This window comes from Hordeum vulgare, chromosome 1H (genome assembly GCF_904849725.1).
Source record: "Hordeum vulgare subsp. vulgare chromosome 1H, MorexV3_pseudomolecules_assembly, whole genome shotgun sequence".
Classification (NCBI taxonomy): Eukaryota; Viridiplantae; Streptophyta; class Magnoliopsida; order Poales; family Poaceae; genus Hordeum; species Hordeum vulgare.
This window is the reverse complement of record NC_058518.1, coordinates 139,025,706-139,052,080: the sequence shown is the minus strand read 5'-3', so window position 1 is coordinate 139,052,080 and position 26,375 is coordinate 139,025,706.

The following is a 26,375-nucleotide window of genomic DNA, read 5'->3' as shown; positions in this document are numbered from 1 at the left end:
GCTTCAATTCGAAGACTTCATGGAGACATTCCTGGAGACTGCTACCCGCATTGCTGATGGAATCGACCTGGATACCTTTGTGGAGCCCTCCAGTCCTGAGGCGGGCCCCGCTGACGCGTGATCAAACTTAATCCTCGGTATGCCGAGTGTTTGCCTGTAATATACTCTGGCCACTTCTGTTGGCCATCATACTTTTGAATCGGTGCGGGTAAGCTTGATCCGCACTGAGTCAATTATTGTTTCTAGACAGTTGGAGTCGCAATGGAAACATTTAGTCTTTTGCTTGAATGCTGTTTGGAGTTCAACACTTAGTGTGTAGTCGGAGAATATTAAGACTTAGGTGATTCATGATCACAGCTAAGTCCCCGAGTGTGACGTATAGTGAACACTCGGAGGAAGTTATTACTTAGGTGATTCTTGATCACAGCTAAGTCCCCAAGTGCGACGTATAGTGCACACTCGGAGGAAGTAAATACTTAAGCGATGCAGGATCGCAGCTAAGTCTCCGAGTGCGACGTATAGTGCACACTCGAAGGAAGTTAATACTTAGGCGATGCAGGATCGCAACTAAGTCCCCGAGTGTGACGTATAGTACACACTCGAAGGAGATTATTACTTAGGTGATTCTTTATCACAGCTAAGTCTCCGAGTGCGACGTATAGTGCACACTCGGAGGAAATTATCACTTAGGCGATGCGGGATCGCAGCTAAGTCCCCGAGTGCGACGTGAAGTGCACACTCAAAGGAAGTTAGTACTTAGGCGATGCGGGATTGCAGCTAAGTCCCCGAGTGCGACGTGAAGTGCACACTCGAAGGAAGTTAGTACTTAGGCGATGCGGGATCGCAGCTAAGTCCCCGAGTGCGACGTGAAGTGCACACTCGGAGGAAATTACTACTTAGGCGATGCGGGATCGCAGCTAAGTCCCCGAGTGCGACGTGAAGTGCACACTCGAAGGAGATTATCACTTAGGCGATGCGGGATCACAGCTAAGTCCCCGAGTGCGACGTGAAGTGCACACTCGAAGGAGATTATCACTTAGGAGATGTGGGATCGCCGCTAAGTCCCCGAGTGCGACGTGAAGTGCACACTCGAAGGAAGTTAGTACTTAGGTGATGCAGGATCGCAGCTAAGTCCCCGAGTGCGACGTGAAGTGCACACTCGGAGGAGATTATCACTTAGGCGATGCGGGATCGCAGCTAAGTCTCCGAGTGCGACGTGAAGTGCACACTCGAAGGAGATTATCACTTAGGCGATGCGGGATCGCGGCTAAGTCCCCGAGTGCGACGTGAAGTGCACACTCAAAGGAAGTTAGTACTTAGGCGATGCGGGATCGCAACTAAGTCCCCGAGTGCGACGTGAAGTGCACACTCGGAGGAGATTATCACTTAGGCGATGCGGGATCGCAGCTAAGTCTCCGAGTGCGACGTGAAGTGCACACTCGAAGGAAGTTAGTACTTAGGCAATGCGGGATCACAGCTAAGTCCTCGAGTGCGACGTGAAGTGCACACTCGGAGGAAGGTATTACTTAGGCGATTCGGGATCGCAGCTAAGTTTTTTCTTTTTTTTTGTGTGTGTGTGTGTGTGACCGTAGTCTGCAACCGCGGAAGAACTCTGAATCTGCAAAAGAAACTGAATCTGCTGTATATTATTTCGCCAAAACTTGTTCGTTACACTGCTTCAGTCGGCGATCACGTATAAAAACGCTTGAGGAGGTCTCCGTTCCACGCGCGTGGCTCGTCGGTCTCCTTCTGAATGTTGTAGAGTCTGTATGCCCCGTTGTTCAACACCTTTGAAATGATGAAAGGCCCTTCCCAGGCTGGAGCCAACTTGTGTGGTCTTTGCTGATCCACTCGGAGCACCAAATCGCCAGCTTGGAACGTGCGGCTCCTGACATGTCGTGCATGAAAACGTCGCAGATCTTGCTGATAAATTGTTGAGCGAGTAAGTGCCATCTCGCGCTCCTCCTCTAAAAGATCGACTCCATCTTGCCTTGCTTGTTCTGCTTCGGCTTCGGAGAAGAGTTTGACTCGGGGCATTGTGAAGCAAGTCACTTGGAAGGACCGCTTCTGCTCCATAGATGAGGAAGAACGGTGATCGTCCTGTTGATCTGTTCGGAGTGGTGCGGAGTCCCCAAAGTACTGAAGATAACTCGGTTACCCATGCACCAGCAGCATGTCCTACCTCTCGCAAGAGTCGAGGCTTCAAACCTTGAAGGATAAGTCCATTTGCACGCTCAGCTTGTCCATTGCATTGCGGATGTGCTACGGAAGCAAAATCCACCCGGATACCTTGACTCGCACAGAACCCTTTGAATCGGTCTGAGTCGAAGTTAGTTCCATTGTCCGTGATTATGCTGTGAGGCACTCCGAATCTGGAGATGATGTCTCTGACAAACTTCACGGCTGTGGAGGCGTCGAGTTTCTTGATGGGCTTGGCTTCTATCCATTTTGTAAACTTGTCGACTGCCACCAACAGATGTGTGTAGCCTCCTTGGCCTGTCTTGAATGGTCCGACTGTGTCTAATCCCCAAACTGCAAATGGCCACACAAGTGGGATTGTCTTTAGTGCAGATGTTGGCTTGTGGGACTTGTTGGAGTAGAACTGACAGCCTTCGCATCGATCAATCATAGCTTTGGCCATCTCGTTGGCCTGCAACCAGAAGAATCCGGCTCTGAACGCCTTGGCGATGATTGCTCTCGAAGAAGCGTGATGGACGCAGGTTCCCGAGTGGATATCCTCTAGGATCAACTGTCCTTCCTCTGGGGAAATGCAACGTTGGAGGACGCCTGAAACACTCTCCTTGTACAATTGACCATCAATGACAGTGAATGCCTTCGACCTGCGAACTATTTGCCGGGCTTGGACTTCATCTTCTGGAAGTTCTTGTCTCAGGATATATGCTATAATTGGCACAGTCCAATCGGGGATGATTACCAGAATCTCTGTGACCAGATCAACCACAGCAGGCACATCGACTTCAGTTGGATCTGTTGTGCTCTTGGGTTGTACTGGTTCTTCCATGAAGGGATCTTCTTTGACTGAAGGAAGATGGAGGTGCTCGAGGCACACATCACTCGGGACGGGTCTCCGAGTGGATCCGAGTTTCGCCAACTCGTCCGCTGCTTGGTTCTTCAGTCTTGGAACATGATCAAGTTCTAGACCTTCAAACTTCTTCTCCAGATTCCTGACTGCATTGCAGTATGTTGTCATAGTGGGGTTCCTTACGTCCCACTCTTTCATCACTTGGTTGACCACCAAGTCTGAATCGCCGTAGACCATCAGGCGACGGACGCCGAGTGAGATGGCCATGCGCAATCCGTAGAGAAGAGCTTCATACTCTGCCTCATTGTTAGAGGAATCAAAGTGTATCTGAAGCACATACTTGAGCTTGTCACCCTTTGGTGATATGATCACAACAACAGCGCCGGATCCATTCAACATCTTAGACCCATCGAAGAACATTGTCTAATGAGCCGAGTAGATGTGAGTCGGTTGCTGTTGTTCTACCCATTCTGCTATAAAGTCAACCAGGGCTTGAGACTTAATAGCTTTCTTGGCCTCGAACTTGATGTCGCAGTACAACATCTCCATCGCCCACTTCGCCACTCGGCCCGATGCGTCCCGATTGTGGAGGATTTCCGACAACGGAGCGTCAGAAACGACAGATACCGAGTGGTCTTGGAAATAATGGGCAACCTTCTTCGCAGTTAAATAGATCCCATAGATAAGCTTCTGATAATGGGGATACCTCTGCTTGGAAGGGGTCAGGACCTCGGAGACGTAGTACACTGTCCGCTGAACTTTGTAAGCTTTGCCTTCCTCCTCTCGCTCGACTGTAAGAACAATACTAACCACTTGATTTGTGGCCGCGATATATAGAAGAAGGGGCTCTTTTCTGAGCGGAGCAGTAAGAACCGGCTGGGTGGAAAGTAGGACTTTGAGGTCGTCGAATGCGATTTGGTATTTGTCTATCCACTCGAAGGTATCTGACTTCTTCATGAGTCGGTACAGAGGAAGTGCTTTTTCGCCGAGTCGACTGGTAAACCTGCTCAAAGCCGCTAGGCAACCTATGAGCCGTTGAACATCGTGTATTCTGACCGGCCTATCCATTCGGACGATGGTCCCGATCTTTTCGGGGTTAACATCGATCCCTCGTTCGGAAACGAAGAAACCGAGTAACTTTCCGTTGGGAACGCCGAATGAACATTTGGCTGGGTTTAGCTTGATATCGTACCTATGAAGGTTGGCGCATGTTTCTGCCAAGTCAGTCAGCAGGTCGGAACCTTTGCGTGACTTGACTACGATATCATCCATATATGCCTCCACATTGCGACCGATTTGGTCGAGGAGGCATTTTTGGATCATGCGCATAAAGGTAGCTCCTGCATTCTTCAAACCGAAAGGCATGGTGATGTAGCAGAAGCACCCAAACGGGGTGATGAAGGCTGTTTTCAACTCATCGGGACCATACAGACGGATCTGATGATAACCCGAGTAGGCATCAAGGAATGACAAACGCTCACATCCCGCAGTCGAATCGACAATTTGATCTATGCGGGGGAGCGGAAAATGGTCTTTCGGGCAGACCTTGTTGAGATGCTTGAAGTCAATGCACATTCGGAGTGACTTGTCCTTCTTGGGCACCATGACGACATTGGCGAGCCACTCGGAGTGGTGAACCTCGCGAATGAAGTTGGCAGCCATCAACTTGGCCACCTCTTCTCCGATTGCCTTCCTCTTGTGCGCGGCGGACCGACGCAGGCGCTCTCGGACGGGTCGAGCGACGGGATCCACATGCAGTCAGTGCTCAGCCAACTCCCTGGGAACACTCGGCATGTCAGAAGGCTTCCATGCGAAGATGTCCCAGTTCTCACGGAGGAATTGGGTGAGCTCGGCTTCCTATTTAGGATCGAGGGTGGTGGAGATGTTCGTCGGGGCGGCAGACTCGTCCGTCGGGTGGATGTTGATTTTCTTCGTCTCTCCCGCCGACTGGAACGCGGACTCAGAAGCTGGTTTCTTCGAGTGCATCAGGTCGGCAGGGTCGACTGTCTTCTTGTATTCGTCGAGCTCGAGTACCGCCATCTGTTGCTTGGCGATTCTTGATCCCTCTTGCAAACATTCCTTGGCTCGCTGGCGGTTGCCGGTGATGGTGATAACGCCCTTTGGGCCCGGCATCTTTAGCTTCAAGTACACATAGCACGGGCGCGCCATGAAACTCACGCACGCCGGGCGGCCCAGAATTGCATGGTAAGCACTCTGGAAATCTACCACCTCGAATGTGAGCTTCTCCTTGCGAAAGTTTTTGTCAGAGCCGAAAGTGACGTCCAGCGCGATCTGGCCGAGTGACTTGGCCTTCCACCCGGGGACGACTCCGTGGAACTGCATATTGCTCTCGCTGAGTCTGGACATCGGAATGCCCATTCCCTTGAGGGTGTCGGCGTACATAATATTCAGTCCGCTGCCGCCGTCCATGAGGACTTTGCGCAGTCGGACTCCTTCCACCACCGGGTCGACGACCAGAGCCTGCCTTCCTGGGGTGGGGACATGTGTTGGATGATCCGACTGGTCGAAAGGGATCGCAGTCTGAGACCATTTGAGAAACTTGGGGGCAGTCGGAACGGCCATGTTGACTTCTCTGTTCACCAGCTTCAGTCGACTCTTGCTTTCGACGTCAGCAAAAATCATGAGGGTTGCACGGACTTGGGGGAACGGATCCTCCTTGTCCTCCTCATCTTGCTCGGGATTCTTCTCACTTGGCTGCCCTTCGCTGAACCCCTGGATCAGGAGTCGGCACTGTCGAGTGGTGTGCTTCGCGTATATGGGGTTGCCTTCCTCGTCTATCTTTGTGTGAATCGGACAAGGCTGGTCCAGGATGGGATTGTTGAAAGGCTTCTTCTTGGGGGTGAACTGCGCTTTCCCTTTGCCCTTGAACTTGGCGCTGGTTACAGCTGCAGCTTCTTCTTGAGGTGTGGGCGGAACCTTTTGTTTCTGCTTCCGATTGTTACCTCCGTTGGCATCGCCGACTGTCTTGTGTTTACCGCTCCGGATGCGGTCCTCTTCTTCGCCATTTGCGTAGCGAGTTGCTATCTGCATCATCTTTCTCATGGAGATGTCGCCCGTTCGACCGAACTTCAAGTACAGTTCTCTGTACCGCACGCCTGCCTTGAAGGCGCAGACTGCTTGATGCTCGGTGACGTTCTCCACCGTGTGGTAAAGGGTCGTCCATCGCTGGATGAAGTCGCGCAAGGGTTCATTCGGCTTCTGGACACAGTGTTGAAGCTCCACAAGGCCTGCAGGGCGCTTGCACGTCCCTTCGAAAGTTCTGATGAACACTCGGGCTAGATCTGCCCAACTGTAAATGCTTGAGGGGGCCAACTGGTTCAGCCAAGCTCGGGCCGAGCCGTCGAGCATCAGAGGGAGGTGCTTCATAGCAACATGGTCGTCTCCTCCTCCGATCTGGACTGCCACTCGGTAGTCGTCTAGCCATGTTTCGGGCTTGGACTCTCCTGAGAATTTACCGATTCCCGCAGCCAATCGGAAGTTGGGCGGGATATCAGCTGAGCGGATGGCTCGACTAAAACACTCGGGGCCAGACACGATGGTCCTGCTTCCACTCGGACGGTCCATATCGCGACCATCGCGGTGGGCTCGACCCCTGTCGACTCTTTGCTGGGCGATTCGCCCCCTTGCGTCGGGTCTTGGGTCGTAAGTGTCGCCGACCGAACGCTGATCATCATGATGTCGAGACCCATAGGGCCCACCCCGCGGAGGGGTGCGTGAGCGGCGGCGGTACTGATGAGAACCAGGGCTGTGAACAGATCGATGCGTGTTTGCATGGGCGGAACTGTTGTGGATCCGATTGTGTGACTGGGAGACCGCCGAATTCTGTTGCTGCGCCGTGTGCAATAGAGCACGGATCTGCTCGATTCCTCTTCCTGCCTCTGAATCAGCCGACTGGAGGGAATCGGCGATCTTGGCTGCCGCAGCCAAGTTGAGGAGAGGTGTGCGGAACAACTCTACGTTGCTCTGCCGGGTGTGCCGACTGGCAGAACGGCGAGGCGGACGGCATCCACCGGATGCTTCACCGACTTCGCGCTCGTTCCGGCCGGCCTGATGGGGATCTTCATGGGTGTTGGCCATGTGAACTTCTGCTGCAGGGCCGCGGCCCACGTAATCGGAAGGAAGCTCAGTCGGAACCGAGCCCGAGCAGTGGGGACGCGGGGCAACCACAACAGACTCCAGAACCGCCACTTGAGAGGACGCGAACTGGCGCGCTCGGGCATGCTGCACCCAACGTTGTAGACGCGGACTGCGAGATCGCCTGCTGCGGCGCGTGACGAAGGTGCAAGCAGGCAATGGAGCCGATTGTTGGAGAAGAAGAACGTCGCGAGCGCCGGCACGTAAGTGCGTGGCCCCGCGACGGGGAAGCGCCTCGACGTCGAGAGGTGCATCCCGAAGCCACGCCGAATCGTCGACGACGAAGGAAAGAGTGCCGAAGAGGATCTGGTGACCCATGCTCGAACCTCCACCGGACGACATGACGAAAGGAAGTAGTCGCAAACTCGCCGGAAGTCGCTTAGATGCCTGCCCCACGGTGGGCGCCAACTGTCGTGGGTATAAGCCTGACAGTAGATGTGTAGGGTACGAATGAGATGGGCAGAGTCCTAGCTACGGCGAGGTTGTATGAGTTCAGGCCCCTCGACGGTGGAGGTAATAGCCCTACGTCTCAGTGCTCTCGGAGCTTGTTACCGAGAGTTATATGGAGTACAATGTTTTTCTAACCCTTTTACCAGTGGGGGAGGGCGGCTTATATAGAGTGCGCTGCCCTCCACAACGGTTCTGATTCAAGGGTGGAGTAGTGGCGATTGAATGCGTACGTTACAGGTAACGTATGCTATAAATGCTAGTAAATGCACCCGGAAACGTACGGCAGTTTCCCTCCAGAGAGGTTAAGGCGCACCGAGTGTATCCAGTCGGTAGGCCCGGTGTCCTCCGAGTGTTAGTCTCCGATTGGATGATTCTGGGCCTGTTACCGACTGGATGATGGGGGCACCTTAATACAGTCGGGCATACTTAAGGTCCTGTCCCTTGCGTGGGGTAGTCCTTGGGTAAGACCTGTAGGACAGGCCTATGACCCTACCCTAGGACTATGACCCCATCACGCGTGATCCTAAAAAAATTTGAGTGAGAAGAGGAGTAGAATAAAATATTACGCCGAGATTCCTCACCAGAGCATAGAAGAGGAGAAAAAAGAATCCTACTCTCCGATATATAACTAAGACTCAAAGTATTTTTTCACTAGACTCGACTCGGCCAAGTTCGATCAATCAAGGGGGTTCCTAGGTCTGTCCTTGCTCTGATACCAACTTGTCACGCCCAAGATACGACCCTATCCTCAATTTGGCACGAGGGCCTTGTCAGGGATAGAAGCGCATCTCGTCGTGTCGCAAGAATGGATATCGTTACAAGTACATGTACTGAAGAGAAGAGATATATAAAGAGTTGGCTTACACTCGCCACAAACTACATCAGAGTCACATCAGTACATTACATAATCATCAAGAGTAAGAGCATGGTCCGACTACGGACGGAAACAAACGACAAAAGAAGAACGACGTCCATCCTTGCTATCCCAGGCTGCCGGCCTGGAACCCATCCTAGATCGAAGAAGAAGAAGAAGAAGCAACTCCAAATGAACAATCAACGCGCTCGCGTCAAGTAATCTTTACCTGTACCTCCAACTGGTGTTGTAGTAATCTGTGAGCCACAGGGGACTCAGCAATCTCATTTCCAAAGGTATCAAGACTAGCAAAGCTTAATGGGTGAGGTATGGTTAAGTGGTGAGGTTGCAGCAGCGGCTAAGCATATATTTGGTGGCTAACTTACGAGTACCAGAAATAAGAGAGGGAATAACTACGCATAGCGGACGTGAACTACTGTTGATCAAATGAATGATCCTGAACACCTACCTACGTCAGACATAACCCCACCGTGTCCTCGATCGGAGAAGGAACTCACGAAAGAGACAGTCACGGTTACGCACACAGTTGGCATATTTTAATTAAATTAACTTCAAGTTATCTAGAACCAGTGTTAAACAAAGCTTCCACGTTGCCACATAACCGCGGACACGGCTTTCTGAAAGATTTAACCCTGCAGGGGTGCTCCAACTAGTCCATCACAAATTACCACAAGCCGCATAGAAATCCTCAGTCACGAAGCTCGCGATCTGGTCGGATTCCCTAGTGGAAAACCTCAACTCTGAGATTATCCAAAGCATCACCGGAATCCCGATGCACAAGATATCTCGTCGAAGGTAAAACTAATCCAGCAAGGCCACCCGACGTGTCGACGATCCCGATAGGAGTCGCGTACCTCGTTCTCAGGACACGGCGGATGGGTCACACTTGGAGAACCGAACCTCGGGTTGCCCCGCGGTGGCCCCGTAGTCTGCCAATTTGGACCAACACTCATGAGGAGCACTGGCCCGGGGGTTGATTAAATTATCCTCGGGGTCCGGAAAGTCCCTATGAAATTTTATTAGGTGTTTAGGCAAATGTAGTACCAAAGTTGGGCCTTGCCAGACCAGTCTTAATCTAAAACGAATTATCAAGGGGGTCCCCATAACAACCCCGATCGTGTTAGGAGCGCTCAATTATGGAAGATAACACCGGTAGCCGGAAACTAAGGGGGCAAAGGTGGAACAAAACACCAAGCTAGAAAGGCCGAGCCTTCCAGCTTTTACCAAGTATATAGGTGCATTAAAATAAATAGCATTAATATGGTGATATGACAAGGAACCCATGTTATCACATGGAAGCAATGCACCTGCAACTAGCAATGCTAACACAGGGTTAAGCAAGCAGTAACATGGCCAATCAGTGGTTTGCTAGGTCAAACAGGTTGATGGTAATCATGGCATTGTTGAGAGGCTGATATTTAACATGTGGTAGGCAACGAGACATAAACGGTAGCAATGGTAAAACTAGCATGACAATGATAGTAATGGTATCTGGGGAAATGATCATCTTGCCTGAGATCCCGCTTGGAAGAAGAATGTCTCCGTGAAGCAGACAAACCGACGTAGTCGAACGGGTCCTCACATCCGACACGCTTGCGGAACTCTATCGAAACGAAGCAAATCGGTAACACAAATCAACACACGGAATTCACCACGCGGTGCGCAACACAAATGATGCATGACCAGCTAAATACATGCAAGTCACGGCATGACAATTTCACACAATCAAAACTACACATTAAGTGAAGTTCAATATGCAACGAGTTGCATATTGATGAAACTCCACATATGAATTATTTAGTTCACTCCCAGTTATGTACACGGCAAAATTAATGTTGTCAAACATGCAAGAGGTGAAGCAGAAATTAAACTACCTATCTAGGCATTTTAAGTGAGGTCGGAAATGATATATAGCACCTCCGAAACGACCTCACATGTTAATTTACAATTCTGTCCAGATCTGAATTAACACCTTTAATTAGTTGTTAAACAACAAAACAAATAGGTTCACGTGATTCTACGCGTCAAGGCAAGCAATCGACACATAAAGAACATCTCCAACGGAGCTACGGATCAAAAGTTACAAGCATCACAAGATATGATGGCATGAATGCAATATGTGTGCAACGATGGCTACGGGCACTTCAAAACATACTACCAGAAAGAGAAAATGAAACTACACGAGATTCTAAGCAAGTTTCATGTAGGACACGATCAAATTGGAGCTACGATTCAAAAACTACGAGCAAAACAAGAAATCACAACTATCTGCCAAAATCAGTCACATAGCATTTTCTACACCCCACAACTACGAGCTACACAACTCCGATAAACTCAAGGAAGGCATGGCATGAAAGAGGGCAAGAAGCACTACTACAAACAGCTAACAACAACTAGCATGGCAGCAAGGAACACTAGGGAAAGAAGTCACAAAATGGCTTCCCACACACTATTTCAGACTTAGAGAAAATAACACCTCATGAAAGTGCAGTTTTCAGCTTGAAGCTATATTGACAGCAGAAAAATCTATATCTACAGGTCTCCAAATGGCATGAAACTTAATAGCATGCTAGAGAAACACAAGGGGTACAACTAACTCCATTGGTCCAACCTCAAAAGAGCTACAGATCACAAGATGCAAGCAAGACAAGACAACAACAAAATATAACAGATTCCAGACTTAGAAATATTTCAGCTCCTCTAAAACAGAACTATTTCTAGCAGCTTGAGGGCAATCAAAACACACCTAAACATGCATTTCTATTGCAACCAAAAATACCAGGGGCTAAACAAAACATCCAAGATCAACTCTCTAGTTGACAACTAATTCAAACAAGGCACGGAATAAATCCTACGAATTAATCAAAAGGGCAACATAGCAAAATATCGCGTGAACTAACTTCCTCAAAAACTAAAACTAATTGCACAGAAAAATCCATGGGATTTTTCTACCCCGAAAACATATAAAATATGTGGGGTTTGCAACACCAAATAAAACCACACAAAAAAGCGAGATAATAACCTATACGCGGAAAAATAAACTACCGGCAATTCCTACACGCAAAAATATGAGTGACCGCTCTAAAATACACAGAAAAATAGTCCCTAAAACATAGGCATTTCTATCATGGCATTCGAGCAACCCGGTCTTGCACGAAAAACAAATACGGGTCGAAACCTATTAGGACAGCACGCTTATCTAGGCAAACAACACGTTAAATTACGTCAAAGAATTGTGCAAGTTGGAAAATCATGATCTACGCGCAAATCTACCTCAAAACCATATATTACACGTCGCAAACCGACTAACGGTTTAAAAGTTACGGACGTTTTAAATAACTGATAAAACCTGAAATTAACTAATTCGAAAGAACCCTAAAAATACTATCGGGCTGAAACTATTTATTAATGGCCTACAGAGCATGGGCGTAACATAAAAAAAACACGCGGGCGAGGGTTGATCTCGGCTCACCATGGGCCTTGGCCCGGCTCGGCGTTGGAGAATGGAGCGGGCCGGCTCGGCTGGAGGTACTGGCTTGGGCCAGCGGTGCAGCTGGGCCCCGGGGGCGGAGCAGGCTGGGCTTGCCCGGCTGGCCGACTGGGCCGCGAGGCTTGGCGGTGCTGGCGAGCAGCGGGGTGCTCGTCCCCGTCCCCGATCCAGAACGGGATCGAGGGAGCGGCGGCGGCGGCGGCTGACCGGCAGGGCTCGAGGCAAGGGGGGGGGGGCTGGCCAGGAACGGTCGGGCGGCGGCCGGATCTGACCCGCCATGGCCGAATACGGCCATCCCCGGCGGCGGCGAGGGCTGGGCCGCGCGGGACACCGAGGGCGGCAAGGCTAGGGCGCCAGCGGCTGCTGGCGGACAGTGGCGGCTGACGGCGGGCGCCCGGGAGACCGGCTGCTCCGGCGACCGGCGGCAGAGGGAGGTGCTCGGGGCACCTCGGCGAGGGGCTGGTGGGGGTGCCCCGGCGAGGCAGCTCGGGCTCGGGCATGGGAGCTCGGTGCCAGGGGCAGGAACCCGGGGAGCTCGCGGGGGCGGCGGATCTGGGCCCGGGACGGGCCTGCTGTGGTCCCGGCGGGCCCTGACGGCTGGCAGGAGTTGGGGTGGAGCTGAGTTGCGGCTAGGGTTTGAGGCGCGCGCGGATTTCGAGGAGGAGAGAGGAGTGGCTGCCTATTTATAGACGTAGGGGCTAGGTTTATCCGAATCCGGCCCCGTTTTCGCCCACACGATCGTAACCGAACGAACTCGGATGCGGGGTCGGCTAAATGACCGCGTAGAGTAGGCTAGCCGGGGAAGAGAGGGAAACGGTGCGGCGCGGCAATGAATTTTAATACACCGACAGACGTCCGACGATAGACCGAATACGGTGCCGCTACGGTCGACCTTTCGGGTACCAGACGGACTCCGATCGCGACGAAATTCGACAGGCGGCCTAGCTATAACTAATTAAGATCGCACGTCAAATCTCAACCCGATCAGATAAAGTTTTCAACACACTTTAAAAACAGGGTTTCGACGTTGCCGCGGGCGCGTGCGAGTGCGGTCAGGCTCGGAACGAACAACGACGCGAACCGGCAACTAACAACGGATGCAAGTTTTGAAAACTGGCGGCAACGGAGATGCCGATGCAATGCTGATGATGCGCATGATGCGATGATGATGCGACCAATATAAATAGACACACGACGAAAACGGAAAGAGAGGGGAATCTTCTGGAACGTCGGCATCGGGCTGTCACAGATTGACAACCCCTTCATAGCGTTGGGAGCAAGCTTTTGTGTTTGTGCAAGATCTTGAGATACTCCTCCACTGGATTGATACCTTGGTTCTCAAACTGAGGGAATACTTACCACCACTACGCTACATCACCCTTTCCGCATCGAGGGAACACCAACGCAAGGCTTCAAGGCCACGGGGGAAATCCTTTGCATACTTGCCTAGGAAGTCCCTTAAGGCGTAGCCGCAGCTGAAGATTCCTGGTGCTGTTGCTCAGGAGTATCAAGAAACACTCCTATTTCTGGTGCCGCTGGAAGATCTTTTGTTGAAGTAGCAGAAGTATTTCTGGCGTCATTGCCGGGGAGGAGAAATCAAGATCTATCCAAGTAGGTCTCACAAACTCTTCTCTTGCATTTACTTTTGTTGCCAGTTCCCTCTCGTTTTCCTCTCCCCCACTTCTCATTTGCCATTTTCATTTGTCTTTCTCCTTCGCCATTTTCTTTTGCCTTTTTGCCGTTTCCCTTTGCCGGTTTTCTCGCTTGTTTGTGTGCTTGTTTGTTTGTTGAAGTCATCATGGCTGAAAACACCAAACTTTGCGACTTCTCGAGCACTAATAATAATGATTTTATTAGTACTCCGATTGCTCCCGCCACTAGTGCGGAATCGTATGAAATCAACGCAGCTTTGCTGAATCTTGTTATGAAAGAGCAATTCTCTGGCCTTCCTAGTGAAGATGCCGCATCCCATCTCAATACCTTCATTGAGCTTTGTGATATGCAAAAGAAAAGAGATGTGGATAATGACGTGATTAAGTTGAAAATTTTTCCTTTCTCGTTGCGAGATCGCGCAAAAACTTGGTTTTCTTCTTTGCCTAAAAATAGTATCGATTCTTGGGATAAGTGCAAAGATGCTTACATATCCAAGTATTTTCCGCCGGCTAAGATCATCTCCTTACGTAACGATATCATGAATTTCAAGCAACTTGATCATGAACATGTTGCACACTCTTGGGAGAGGATGAAGCTTATGATTAGAAATTGTCCCGTTCGTGGCTTGAGTTTGTGGATGATTATACAAATCTTTTATGTTGGCTTGAATTTCGCTTCTCGCAATATCTTGGATTCCGCCTCAGGTGGAACGTTCATGAAAATCACGTTAGGAGACGCTACAAAACTCCTAGACAATATCATGACCAACTACTCTCAGTGACATCTATGCTAGCAAAAAGGTGCACGCTATAGAAGAAATTAACTCGCTTACTGCTAAGATGGACGAGTTGATGAATTTGGTTGCTAGTAGAAACGCTACCGTAGATCCTAATGACGTGCCGCTATATTCCTTGATTGAGAGTAGCAACGCTAGTTTGGGCGTGAATTTTGTTGGTAGGAACAATTTTGGCAACAATAATGCTTTTAGAGGAAACTATGTTCCTAGGCCTTTTCCTAGTAACTCCTCTAACAATTATGGCAATTCCTACATGAACACTTATGGAAATCATAACAAATTACCCTCTGATTTAGAGAGTAATATCAAAGAGTTCATTAACTCTCAAAATATTTTCAATGCGTCCATAGAGGAAAAACTACTCAAGATAGACGATTTGGCTAAGAGCATTGATAATATGTCTTGTGATATTGATGCTTTGAAAGTTAGATGCGCTCCTCCAAAGGTCAACTTGGATGAAACTCTAAAAGCTATGCGTATCTCTATGAATGCGAGCAAAGAAAGAACCGCCCAAATTCGCGCTAGACATGAATGGTTTAAAAGAGTGCGTTCTAGTGATGCAAATCACGAAGATCTTAAAGTGCTTGGTGTGTATCCTCTTGAATCTTTGTTTCGCGTGTGAAACCTACTTATGGAGGGGCTGGATATGAATCCACTTTGGTTGAAAAACGCCCCGATGATTCGGAGTCCACCTATCTTGATGATAAAGTTGTGGAGAGTGGAGTAGAAGAAGTCAAAATTTTGGGTAGTAATGAAACTCCCACTTTGGATTTTGAAGGAATTCAGTTATGACAATTGCTCCTTGTTTGAATGCATTTCTTTGATGCAATCCATTGCAAACTCTCCACATGCTTATAGCCAAAGCAAAGCCTTTACTGCGCATATCATAGATGCTATGATGAAATCTCTTGAAGAGAAGCTCGAACTAGAAGTCTCTATACCTAGAAAACTTCATGATGAGTGGGAACCTACTATCAAAATCAAGATCAAAAACTATGAGTGCAATGCTTTGTGTTATTTGGGTGCTAGTGTTTCCGCGATTCCAAAGTCTTTATGTGATATTCTTGGTTTTCATGAGACTGAAGAGTGTTCTCTTAATTTGCGTCTTGCGGATTCTACTGTCAAGAAACCCATGGGAAGGATCGATGATGTTCTTATTGTTGCAAATAAGAACTATGTATCCGTGGATTTCATTGTACTGGACAGAGATTGCAATCCTTCATGTCCCATTATTCTTGGTAGACCTTTCGTAAGGACTATTGGTGCTATCATCGACATGAAGGGAATTTTAGATTTCAATTTCCTTTAAAGAAGGGCATGGAGCACTTTCCTAGAAAGAAAATAAGATTGACTTATGAATCTATGATCAGGGCTACTTAAGGTTTGAGCACCAAAGATGACCATACGTGATTCCATCACTTTTTGCCTAGCTAAGGGCGTTAAACAAAAGCGCTTGTTGGGAGGCAACCCAACAAATCTATCCTTTTTCTTTCTGTTTTGTGTTTTCCACACTTTCATAATTTTGTTATGATTGTGTTTTTTGTGTTTCTTTTTGCATTTGTGCCAAGCAAAACCGTTATGATTAGTCTTGGGGATGATCGTGTGGTCATGCTGGAAAAGACTGAAACTTTATGCTCACGAAAAGAATTTTCATTTTTTTTTCTGTAAGAGCTTTTGAGTTGATTCTTTTTGCTTCTGATTGCTACGCAAATTCTTCAGACTGTCGTAATTGTTCAGAAGTTTTGAAGTATCAGAGGTATACGAAATATACAGATTGCTACAGACTGGTGTGCTGTTAACAGATTCTGTTTTTGTTGTGTTGGTTGTTTATTTTGATGAAACTATGGATAGTATCGGGGGGTATTAGCCATGGAAGATTGAAAGTACAGTAACCAACATCAGCACAAGTAGAATTTAAGTTTGCTACAGTACCTAAGGAAGTGGTGGTTTGCTTTCTTGTACTAATGTTATCACGAGTTTCTGTTTAATTTTCGTGTTGTGAAGTTTTCAAGTTTTGGGTGAAGTTCTTATGGACAAAGAGATAAGGAGTGGCAAGAGCTCAAGCTTGGGGATGCCCAAGGCACCCCAAGAGATTCAAGGATGCCGTAAAAGCCTAAGCTTGGGGATGCCCCGGAAGGCATCCCCTCTCTCGTCATCAATCCATCGGTAACGTTACTTGGGACTATATTTTTATTCACCACATGTTATGTGTTTTTGCTTGGAGCGTCTTGTATCGTAGGAGTCTTTTATTTTTGTTGTGTCACAATTATCCTTGCTGCACACCTAGAGATAGACATGCACACACCGTGATTTTGTCGAGCTTCACTTATATCTTTTGGTAGACAATTCAGCTCACATGTGCTTCACTTATACCGTTTGAGCTACATACTTTTGCTCTATGTGCTTCACCTATATCTTTTATAGTGCAGCGGTGCGTGGCTTGGTAGTTGATCTATGCTTTGAAAGTAGTCTCAAAAGGGGTAGCTATCCAAAGGGATACGAAAACTTCCACCTTCATGTGCATTGAATAGTTAGAGAAGTTTGATTCATCTCAATTAGTTTTGAGTTGTGATTATGGTAATATTGAAGTCATGCTAGTAAGGTGTTGTGGATCTAGAAATACTTGTGTTGAAGTTAGTGATTCCCGTAGCATGCACGTATGGTGAACCGCTATGTGATGAAATCTGAGCATGATTAGTCTATTGATTGTCATCCTTTGCATGGTGGTCGGGATCGCGCGATGGTTTATACCTACCAACCCTTCCCCTAGGAGTATGCGTTGAATGCTTTGTTTCGATTACTAATAGAACTTTTGCAACAAGTATATGAGTTCTTCATTACTAATGTTGAGTACATGGTTTAGATGCACTTTCACCTTCCACCATCACTATCTTCTTAGTGCCGTGCAACTTTAGCCGGTGCACAAAACCCACCATTAGCCTCCCTCAAAACAGCCACCATACCTACCTACTATGGCTTTTTCAAAGTCATTTCAAGATATATTGCCATGCAACTACCACCATGACATGTGCCACCACGTCTACATTGCCATTGCATGATCGTAAGATAGCTAGCATGATGTTTCCATTGATGTCTATGCCATGCTAGATCATTGCCACGGTAGACTACTGAAGGCATTCCATATAGAGTCATAGTTGCTCTAAGTTTTGAGTTGAAAGTGTGATGATGATCATTAATGGAGCATTGTCCCATGTGAGGAAATAATAGAGGCCAAAGAAGCCCACCAAAATAAAAAATAAAAAATAAAAAAGAGGCCAAAGAGCCCACCAAAAAAAATGAAAAAATGAGAGAAAAAGAGAGAAGGGACAATGCTACCACTTTTTCCACACTTGTGCATATTAAGCACCATGATCTTCATGATTGAGAGTCTCTTGTTTTGTCACCACTATATGGCTAGTGGGAAATTTTCATTATATAACTTGGCTTGTATATTCCAATGATAGGCTTCCTCAAAATTGCCTTAGGTCTTCGTGAGCAAGCAAGTTGGATGCACACCCACTAGTTTTCTTTAAGAGCTTTGACATACTCGTAGCTCTAGTGCATCATTTGTATGGCAATCCCTACTCATTCACATTGATATCTATTGATGAGCAGCTCCACAAATCATTGATATGTCTAGTTAATGTGACTATCTTCTCCTTTTTGTCTTGCAACCTCCACCACATTCCACACCATCTATAGTGCTATAACCATGGCTCACGCTCATGTATTGCGTGAGAGTTGAAAAGGTTTGAGAAAGTAAAGGCGTGAAACAATTACTTGGCCAATACCGGGGTTGTGCATGATTTAAATTCGTTGTGCAATGATGATAGAGCATAGCCAGACTATATGCTTTTGTAGTGATAACTTTCTTTTGGCCTTGTTATTTTGAAAGTTCATGATTACCTTGCTAGTTTGCTTGAATTATTATTGTTTCCACGTCAATAGCAAACTATTGTTTTGAATCTAATGGATCTGAACATTCACGTCACATAAGAGGAATTACAAAGGACATCTATGCTAGGTAGCATGAAAGCATCAAAAAATCATTGTTTATCACTTCCCTACTCGAGGACGAGCAGGAGTTAAGCTTGGGGATGCTTGATACGTGTCAAACGTATCTATAATTTTTGATGGTTTCACGCTGTTATCTTGTCTTCTTTAGATGTTTTATGTACCTTTTATATCTTTTTTGGGACTAACTTATTAATTCAGTGCCAAGTGCCAGTTCCTGTTTTTTTCTGTGTTTTTGACTCTTTTCAGATCTGATTTTGGAACGGAGTCCAAACGGAATAAAAACACCGAAATGAGTTTTTCCCGAACGGAAGAAGATCAGGGGGCCTCTGGGCCAAGCCAGGTGGGCCCCAGGGAGCCCACAAGCTCCCACCCCGCCACCAGGGGGGAGGCGGTGGTGTGATGGCTTGTGGCCTCCCTGGCCGCCCCCTGACATAGATCCTTGGCCTATATATTCCCAAATATTCCGCAAAAAATCAGGGGAGCCTCGAAAATACTTTTCCGCCGCCGCAAGCTTCCGTTTCCGTGAGATCTCACCTGGAGACCCTTCCTGGCACCCTGTCGGAGGGGACTATGGAGTTGGAGGGCTTCTTCATCATCATCATCGCCCCTCCAATGACTCGTGAGTAGTTCACTTTAGACCTACGGGTCCGTAGTTAATAGCTAGATGGCTTCTTCTCTCTCTTGGATCTTCAATACAAAGTTCTCCATGATCTTCATGGAGATCTATTCGATGTAATCTTCGTTGGGGGTGTGTTTGTCAAGATCCGATGAATTGTGGATTTGTGATCAAATTATCTATGATATATATTTGAGTCTTTGCTGAGTTCTTATATGCTTGATTTGATATCCTTGTAAGTCTCTCCGAGTCTTGGGTTTTGTTTGGCCAACTAGATCTATGATTCTTGCAATGGGAGAAGTGCTTGGTTTTGGGTTTTGTTAGCAATTACCTTTCCTAGTGACAGTAGGGGCAGCAAGGCATACATCAAGTAGTTGCCATCAAGGGTAACAAGATGGGGTTTTCATCATTGGTTTGAGATTATCCCTCTACATCATGTCATCTTGCTTAAGGCGTTACTCTGTTCTTATGGACTTAATACACTAGATGCATGCTGGATAGCGGTCGACGTGTGGAGTAATAGTAGTAGATGCAGAAAGTATCGGTCTACTTGTTTTGGACGTGATGCCTATAGATATAATCATTGCATAGATATCGTCACGACTTTGCGCGGTTCTATCAATTGCTCGACAGTAATTTGTTCACCCACCGTCTACTTGCTTTCATGAGAGAAGCCACCAGTAAATACTACGGCCCCCGGGTCTATTCACATCCATCGTTTACACCTCCACTTTTACATTGCTTTGTTACTTTGCTGCTTTCAGTTCTCACTTGGCAAACAATCTATAAGGGATTGACAACCCCTTCATAGCGTTGGGAGCAAGCTTTTGTATTTGTGCATGATCTTGAGATACTCCTCCACTGGATTGATACCTTGGTTCTCAAACTGAGGGAAATACTTACCACCGCTACGCTACATCACCCTTTCCGCTTCGAGGGGACACCAACGCAAGGCACCAAGGCCACGGGGGAAATCCTTTGCATACTTGCCTAGGAAGTCCCGTAAGGCATAGCCGCAACTGAAGGATTCTTGGTGACGTTGCTGAGGAGTATCAAGCAACACTCCTATTTCTGGCGCCGTTGGAAGATCTTTTGTTGCAGTAGAAAACCTTCTCTCTGATTTTTTTTCGGGCGAGACGGAATAAATAGAGCTGAGTTTGGGGGCGGTGGTGCCACGTGGGCCACAGAAGCCCTCACGGCGCGGCCTAGGGTGTGGCCGCGGCCTGTGGGATTCTGGCCCATTGGCATGCCCCCTCCGGTGGATCTTATGGAGGTATTTTTCTTTTATTCCAGAAAAAATCTCCGTAAATTTTCAGGACATTCCGAGAACTTTTATTTCTGCACAAAAACAACACCATGACAATTCTGCTGAAAACAGCGTCAGTCCGGGTTAGTTCCATTCAAATCATGCAAATTAGCGTCCAAAACAAGGGCAAAAGAGTTCGGAAAAGTAAATACGACGGAGACGTATCAACTCCCCCAAGCTTAAAGCCTTGCTTGTCCTCAAGCAATTCAGTTGACAAACTGAAAGAGACAAAATAAAAACTTTGACGAACTGTGTTTGATCTTGTTGTTGCAACTATGTCTAACTCATATCTAGAGTTTCAGCAAGATCACAAGCAAACCACATAAGCAAATGACATCTAGGTCTCACGGTAAACTCATATCAATGGCATAATCAACTAGTGAGCAAATAATAATAAGTCTCAAACGTCAACTCTTCAATCAAAACAATCATGAAGCAGTATGAATAGATGGTATCTTGCTAGCTCTTTCTGAGACCGCAAAACATAAATCCAGAGCACCTTCGAAGACCAAGGGCTGACTAGACATTGTAATTCAAGGCAATGAAGACCCAGTCAGAGTCCTACTCAACACAGTTAAAAGCAAAGCATAAAAATGACAGATGTGCTCTCTAATTGGTGCTTTTGTAAGAGGAGGATGACTCAACAGGAACATAAATAGACAGGCCCTTCGCAGAGGGAAGCATTGATTTGCAGAGGTGCCAGAGCTCAAGCTTTGAAAACAGAGATAATAATTTTGGATGGCATGCTTTCATTGTCAATGCAATGACTAAGAGTTCTCAACATCTTCCACGCTACACATGCTATAGGCGGTTCCCAAACAGAAAAGTAAAGTTTTGTGTAACATCCCAAATTTTGGAATGTTAATAAAATTATTAGATTGATTGTTTGTTTGTTTGAGTGATTGAAACTTGAGTGAAATTTGAAACTTTTCAAAAACTTTTGAATGAGAGGGAATAAAATGACTTTCCTGTTTCCTGTGAGTTCAAATTCATCTTTTTAGAACCAGCGAGAGGAGATAGCATGACTTCTTCAACTACAAAGAATTTGAACCAAGGTGGCACTTGAATTTCCTTTCGATTTTTCCTTTGCATTTTGATTTCTTCTTCACTCACAGAATGCCGGGAACAATACTTTGTCAAACAAGAGAAAAAGAGAGGAGAAACATGACCCTCCAAACCCGGGGATATTCTTTGAAATATTTGAGCCATGACACCCAAGATTTATTTGAGTAATTATTTGCAAAAAGAAATAAAGCATTTAGGGGATTTTCTGAAAAAACATTTTTTGAAGTATTTATTTTGGTAGTGGAAAAATGCCCATCTTTTTGGATTTATTTTTCTGAAAATTGTAATATATTATACCCCTATATTCCGAGGATATTCTATTTCCTTTTAATCGTATTAATTCCTGTTTTAATAAAAAAGGGAAAGAGATCTCTTATTTTAGGAATGTACTTGAGCCATGTTAGGAAACCAATCTAGCCCAATCCCACCTTCTTCTTCCTCCTCACGAGCTTCCTTTTGTGGCCATGGCACAAGCTTCCCAGGAAGCTTCCCTCCCCCGATTCGCGGGCTACACTTCCTTCCCGAGCCTCCCACCACCCCTATAAGAACACCCCTCCTCTCCTCGTTCCATTTTCCCCATCATCTCGTCTCCTCCCTGCCCGTAGCCACCTCGTCACCATCTCCATCTTCCTGCCAAGAACGAAGCCTACAGGAGCTCCCTAACCTCACCCCACCCCTTCTGCGCCCCTCCCCACCAGCGCCGGGACCCCCTCCGCCGTTCCCCCTCCCCGCTGGCGACCTCCCCTCGCCGGAGCAAGCCCCACCTTGCCGGCCAACCTCCCAACCACGGCCAACCTTCCATCCATGGTGAGCTTCAAAGAAATCCCGTCACAGTTTTTTTCTTCAGAAAAAGAGCGAATTTATAAAATTCATATCTATTAGTGTGTAACTCCAAATTAGGTGATTCTTTTTTGCGTTAGATCAAAAATTTCTTGTAGTTTCCGAAAATATATAATTTGCCTATGTTTGGATTTATAAAAATTGAGTTAGATCAGATTTTAATTAAATCTTGTTTTGCTTATTCCGGGAGTTAAAAATAGCATTTAACTTGATTATTTTTGCTACTGATCACTAGTGATCCTATTTATCACTGAATGATATGGTTGTTATATAGATTTCATCGGAGAGTGACGAGTAGTCTATCAAGTTATTCCTCGAGAACGAAAATTCTTCTTTGTCAACATCACCAGGCAAGTCACTTTGATCATACTATCACCTATGTTTTTCTATGCATGGTAGTTCCACCTTCCTATACCCAATTGCATGCTGAGTAGGTACTTGGAAATTTTGGTTACATATTGTAGTATAATGTGATAGGAACCCAACAACCCCGTTATTTGGCCCGGGACGACAAATTTCATATTGCTATGCTTGAGTAGACGGGATTCTGGTTGAGAGTTTATCACGAGTAATGCGAGAATAATTTAATAACCAAGACCGGTTAAGTCAAGACTTTTCAAGACCTCGTGATGAAATGCAACTCTGGGTGAAGGACGGTTGATCGGCTCCCTGGAGAAACTAGTGGATGACTCGGGATGCTGGAGACGTGCCATGACATCTTGCGGAAAGCTTCAGCCAGGCTCAAAGAGACGGACGGATATTTTCAAGACCCAAGGCTTACCTGCATAGCCACAAGTCATTATGGGCTCTGGCTTGGTTGGACAACGCGGCGACTCTGGACAGGCGATGCCAACAGATGTAGAAGAACGTTAGGATTTGGATGGGCACCGACAGGGATTCAGAGGGACCCGTTGAAAGACCATGTTTTGATCATCCGGTCTTCAAACACCCTGAAGTGCGAGGACATACACAGAGGCGATCAAATCTTGTGGGGAACGTGTGCAAAACTCTGCAGAGTACTCAAACCTAATCCATTAGCCGTGTCCACGGTCATGGACAACTTGAGCCAAAGGAACTGAAGTTATCTGAAATTCTCAACACTTTAATATAATATTGATGTGGGTAATATTGATAACTTGGGTATGAGAACTGGTTGGCGGAACCATCTCATTAACAACCAACAACGTAGTAATATATTGATTTTAGCCCCTTTATTGTTGTAGGAGAAAACTTTGCCTTTCTGCTAAAAACTTACAGCCCCACCTGCCATATATGCATATAGAATAGATGATTACTTTTCACCTCTCTCTTACGTGACTTGCCGGCATATTCAATATGCTGACCTACACGGCTGCAACGTCTTATGTTGCAGATATTTTTCTTCGACGAGTAAGAGTACGATTCAGGGTTACGGTCTACACCCAACTTGCCGTTGGTGTTTATTGGGACTCCATTCCCTTTGACTGTTTCCGCTGAGATATTTAAGGTATATATCAGTTTTACGCTATTTACATGTGATTGCACTTTGATATATACATTGATGTACTGTGTGTGCCAGCATACTGATCCAGGGATGGCACAGATACACAGAGGCTTGACTCGTTTTGAGTCGGGGCGCTACATTTTGACTCCCCCACCACCAGTCAATCACACTCCACGGCTAGCCGAATCCTCGGGTACCGTCCATACCAACAACAATCCTGGGGGAGTTTTGTTTGCAATTATCTTTTCGATTTGAGCATGGAACTGGGAATTCCAATTACCGGCCCATTTCTCGTGAATGATAGTGAATAAACACATATCGAGGATAACACGCCTAGCATGGAAGATACCAATAGCCCCCTATCACCACATGAGCGGTTCGGGCATGCAAAACAGATTATTTCTTGAAGGTTTAGAGAATGGCACATGCAAATTTACTTGGAACGACAGGTAGATACCGCACATAGGTAGGTATGGTGGACTCATATGGCACAACGTTGGGTTTATGGAAGTGGATGCACAAGCAGTATTCCCGCTTAGTACAAGTGATGGCTAGCAAAATACTGGGAAGCGACCAACTAGAGAGCGACAACAGTCATCAAAATGTATTGAGATTAACTAACATTGAGTGCAAGCATGAGTAGGACATAAATCACCATGAACATGAATATCATAGAGGTTATGTTGATTTTGTTTCAACTACATGCGTGAACATGCGCCAAGTCAAGCTACTTGAAACATTCAAAGGAGGATACCATCCTATCACACTACATCATAGTCATCTCAACATTCATGTTGGCAACCAAGGCAAACCATTATAAGCTCCTAGCTAAGTAAGCATCGCATAAGCAACTATGATCTCTAAGTCGTCATTGCAAACATGGTTTTCTCACAATAAGCTGAATCAGGCACGATGAGCTAGTCATATTTACAAAAACAAAATAGATCGAGTTCATACCAGCTTTTCCAGGCTCAGTGATTTCAAAGGAGGATTCTTTTATTTTTGTTGTGTCACAATCTTCCTTGCTGCACACCTAGAGAGAGAGACATGCACTCACCGTGATTTTGTCGAGCTTCACTTATATCCTTTGGTTAGACAATTCATCTCACATGTGCTTCACTTATATCTTTTGAGCTAGTTGATTTTGCTCTATGTTGTTCACTTATATCTTTTAGAGCACAACGGTGCGTGGCTTGGTAGTTGATCTATGCTTTGATAGTAGTCTCAAAAAGGGTAGTTATCCAAAGGGATATGAAAACTTCCACCTTCATGTGCATTGAGTAGTTGGAGAAGTTTGATTCATCTCAATTAGTTTTGAGTTGTGGTTATGGTAATATTGAAGTTATATTAGTAAGGTGTTGTGGATCTAGAAATACTTGTGTTGAAGTTAGTGATTGCCGTAGCATGCACGTATGGTGAACCACTATGTGATGAAGTCTGAGCATGATTAGTCTATTGATTGTCATCCTTTGTGTGCAGGTCGGGATCGTGCGATGGTTTATACCTACCAACCCTTCCCCTAGGAGTATGCGTTGAATGCTTTGTTTCGATTACTACTAAAACTTTTGCAACAAGTATATGAGTTCTTCATGACTAATGTTGAGTCCATAGTTTAGATGCACTTTCACCTTCCACCATCACTATCTTCTTTAGTGCCGTGCAACTTTCGCCGGTGCACAAAACCCACCAATAGCCTCCCTCAAAACAGCCACCATACCTAACTACTATGGCTTTTTCAAAGCTATTCCGAGATATATTGCCATGCAACTAACACCATGACATGTGCCACCACTTCTACATTTCCATTGCATGATCGTAAGATAGCTAGCAAGATCTTTCCATTGATGTCTATGCCATGCTAGATCATTGTCATGGTACACTATCGAAGGCATTTCATATAGAGTCATCATTGCTCTAAGTTTTGAGTTGTAAGTGTGATGATCATCATTGATGGAGCATTGTCCCATGTGAAGAAATAAAAGAGGCCAATATACAAAAAGAGGCCAAAGATGCCCACAAAAAAAAGAGAGGCCAAAGAGCCCACCAAAAAAAATATGAGAGAAAAAGAGAGGAGGGACAATGCTACTATCCTTCCACACTTGTGCTTATTAAGCACAATGATCTTCATGATTGAGAGTCTCTCGTTTTGTCACCACCATATAGCTAGTGGGAAATTTTCATTATATAACTTGGCTTGTATATTCCAATGATAGGCTTCTTCAAAATTGCCTTAGGTCTTCGTGAGCAAGCAAGTTGGATGCACACCCACTAGTCTTCTTTAAGAGCTTTCACATACTCTTAGCTCTAGTGCATCATTTGTATGGCAATCCCTACTCATTCACATTGATATCTATTGATGAGCATCTCCACAGCTCATTGATATGCCTAGTTAGTGTGACCATCTTCTCCTTGTTTGTCTTGCAACCTCCACCACTCTCCACTCCACTCATAGTGCTAAAACCATGGCTCACGCTCATGTATTGTTTGAGAGTTGAAAAAGTTTGAGAAAGTAAAGTTGTGAAAACAATTACTTGGCCAATACCGAGGTTGTGCATGATTTAAATTTGTTGTGCAAGGATGATAGAGC